Source organism: Ictidomys tridecemlineatus, unplaced genomic scaffold (assembly GCF_052094955.1).
Source record: "Ictidomys tridecemlineatus isolate mIctTri1 unplaced genomic scaffold, mIctTri1.hap1 Scaffold_178, whole genome shotgun sequence".
Classification (NCBI taxonomy): Eukaryota; Metazoa; Chordata; class Mammalia; order Rodentia; family Sciuridae; genus Ictidomys; species Ictidomys tridecemlineatus.
In genome coordinates this window covers 12,188-15,576 of record NW_027521538.1, presented here as the reverse complement: position 1 = coordinate 15,576, position 3,389 = coordinate 12,188, and the positions used below count along the sequence as shown (strand labels likewise).

At 36.8% G+C, this 3,389-nt stretch overlaps 1 non-coding gene across 1 annotated transcript; it reads right to left on the bottom strand.

Moving 5' to 3' along the window:
* Positions 1-2,019: 2,019 nt before the first annotated feature.
* LOC144372869 (U6 spliceosomal RNA) lies at positions 2,020-2,126 on the bottom strand. The gene has a single exon (XR_013432714.1). It is a non-coding gene; the product is annotated as a U6 spliceosomal RNA (small nuclear RNA).
* Between the last annotated feature and the right edge of the window lie 1,263 nt (positions 2,127-3,389).

Below are 3,389 nucleotides of genomic sequence, written 5' to 3'. Positions count from 1 at the left end.
GTGCATAACAGTGATGATAAAGGTGGCTGCCTTTTTTTTTTTACTGTATAACAGGTGAGCTATTATGTTCTTTACAGAAATCTTATACACACATATTTTTTTGGGGGGTTACCAAGGATTGACCCCAGAGGTACTTAACCACTGAGTCACATCCCCAGCTCTTTTTTAAATATTTTGTCTAGAGACAGGGTCTCAGTGTCTTTTTAAGTTGCTGAGGCTGCTTTAAACTTACAATCCTCCTCCCTCAGCCTCTAGAGCCACTGGAATTTCAGGCATGTGCCACAGGCTACAGGATTAATTCTTAATTCTTTCACAGTGATGTTGCAACTGAGTCTTAAATGTTAAGAAAATGACAGTTACTGTCAAGTAACTTAAGTTTGAGAATCAGATCAAACCTGGGAATGGATCCAGAAATGTTTTTTAAACTATTGTTTCTCTAAATATTTTTAATAATAGGAAGGTTCTACAAAGTAGCTCTTTACTCTGTACTTATCCTCATTTAAAACCCTGGGAAGTACTTTTGTGTGAGTGTGGGGGGTGGTGGTACTGGGTATTGAAATCAAGGCCACTCAATCACTGAGCCACATCCTTGGCCCTTTTTGTATTTTATTTAGAGACATGACCTCATTGAGTGCTTAGCACATAGCTTTTGCTGAGTCTGGCTTTGAACTTGCCATCCTCCTGCCTCAGCCTCCTGAGCCACTGGGATCACAGGTGTGCCATGAAGGAAAAAACTCTGGGAGATTCTGAGAATAGAATGGATACCTTAACAGTACAACCTTGGTTCAACATCAGGAAAGAGGTTGCTTATTCTTTTTAGCTCTCTCTCTTTTCTATTTTACCTAAGATGCATTATTTTGAGATCCTGCTGAGGGTGTGGTACAAACTCTGTTTCCTAGCCTCTCCCAACCCATCCACCAGTCAACACAATGTGATTCTTCTGGCAGAGCACATGCATATACAGGTTAATATCCAGTTTCTTGCCTGTTAGATTAGCAGGTACCAGGAGCAGAAGGTTCTCTGAGTTTCAAAGCACAGCCAGGCAGAGAATCTGGGGGAAAAGGTAACAGTGGAAGAGGATTGGAATGGTTAGTGCATGTGTGAGCCCTTAAAAGGTGTTAAGAGAAGAATCCCATAAATATTTGGGAAGAACTGCAGGGGAATGGAGTCTTTGGGTTAACATCTGGGAGCAAAATCTATACATTTTAGTTATTATGGTTAATTTGCAGTATGTAATGAAAGATAAACTTTTTGTCATAAAAGACTGTAAAATGAATTAAACTTCTAGCAACTGGAAATAAAGAGAATTGTTGTAGTGTTAGTCTCCATATACCAGATAAGTAGAAAGAAGGAGAAGCAAAGGGAGATTCAGGAGCAACAGAAACAGCAGGAAAGAAAGATAAAAATAATTTGATGAATAGACCATCACGTTAAGTGAAAAAAGTCAGACTCAGAAGATTAAGTGTCAGATATTTTCTCTCATATGCCGAAGCTAGAGAGGAAAAGGGAAAGCAAAGGTAAGGGTGAACTTTCTTAAAAATCAAAGGAATATCAAAAGAGGAAAGGCACCAAGAGATGGGAGGTAGGGAGGGAGGGGAGAAATGCTGGGAGGTGATATTGGCCAGATTGTATGGTTAGATTGTGTGCATATACAAGTATATAAAAATAAATTCCATCAATATATATAATTATAATTCACCAATAAAAATATGGGAAAAACAATCATTGAAAAGATAATTAAATTACAAACAAACAAGAATTTAATAGGCTGGTAGAATAGAGAGATTGGAAACTGCCAGGACTGTACAATTTATTACTTACTTCTATGAACATATGTTTCAGGTAACAATGAAAGGTTATAATCAGTTTTATTTATAGTGTTCATTCAGACATTCTCAAATAATACATCTCAGACTTTAAAATTTCTAAGTCTTACTATAAACATTTTATATCAGTAGGCTCTATTAGAATTTTGAGGCCCATAATTAGGTCCAAGATTTCAGAGATCTTTTTTTTAAATAAAATATGGAACACTTCACGAATTTGCATGTCATCCTTATGCAGGGGCCATGCTAATCTTCTCTGTATCATTCAAATTTTAGTATATGTGCTGCCAAAGTGAGCACTTGCAGAAATCTTAAGAAGACTGCTTAGGTTAGTTCTCCCTAGAGAAAATAGCCATGTAGCAGTAACTGAGAAATCATAAATTGCTTTTCTTAATAGAGCTGTAATTGTCCTGACAGAATTGTGAGACTATTTTAATGTTTACATCTGCCCTGAAGGAAATGTTCCTTTTATAAAATGGATATAGACTACTAGTCAAAATCCATTGAGGTGTCCTAGAAGAAGTGTCCGTGCGGGAGGTCAAATGTGTGGACACCTGTTCAAAGGTACAGACAGCTGGTGAACAGAACCTAGTATTTCTTGAACAGAAATATTTTTGGGCTTAAAACCAATAAAAACCACTGCAGTCTCTTTCTGGTGTTTATCAAGCCACTATTTGTTAAGTCCTTTGTGAAGAAATAAGTAATAATCAGCCTTCACCTACAAGGAAGCGTGAAAAATGAAGATACCATTTCTCTTTAAGTAGGTTATATTTGGAACCTGCACTTGTGGCCACACATAAAACCCACAGTAACACCCCCTACACACACCACACACACACACACACACACACACACACACACACACACACACAATGTCAATATCTTGGGGGCCTGACTCCATGCCCAGCACATACTTTGGGCTCCATGGAATTTGTTTGTTTACAGAATGGTTGGGTCCTTTTATATTGAGAGCTGCATGCCAGCAGATCCTACCAACTGTGGTAGTTTCTCATTGCTTACATAAATGCTGCAGAGCCTCAGTCTCATTTTTAGTACATTTTTGAAGATTTTCATGAGACCACTCATGTTCAGCCTAATTACCCTCCATCATTTAAGAAGAGAGATATTTGAACAAATAGGTTTTATTATTTCTACTATCCTTAAGAAATTGAGATTATTGCCTTGTTTTTGATCCAGCTCCTAAATGTGGCTACCTTTTACTTTTAGTATTTCTATCTTGATTGTAGAAGAAAGCTTTAGCTGTAGAAATAGCAGTTAACTAGGAAACTGTGTGTTGAAGCTGTCCAAACAAAGGGCTTCCTGTCGATGCATCCCTCAATTTTCAATTTTCTTTTATTTTGTCATAAAGCTTTTAAATGCATAAATGTTTCTCTTTAATCATAAATATTTACTTAGCATAAAACATGGCAGATTCTATTTTTCATATTACTTCTTTTCTTTAAAATAACTCTGCATGAGGAGAATTAAGAATCATTAAGTAATTGGTTCGAATGTGTAATATTCTGGGAACTTTTCACAGCATCAAACTGCCTTTATTGGTTT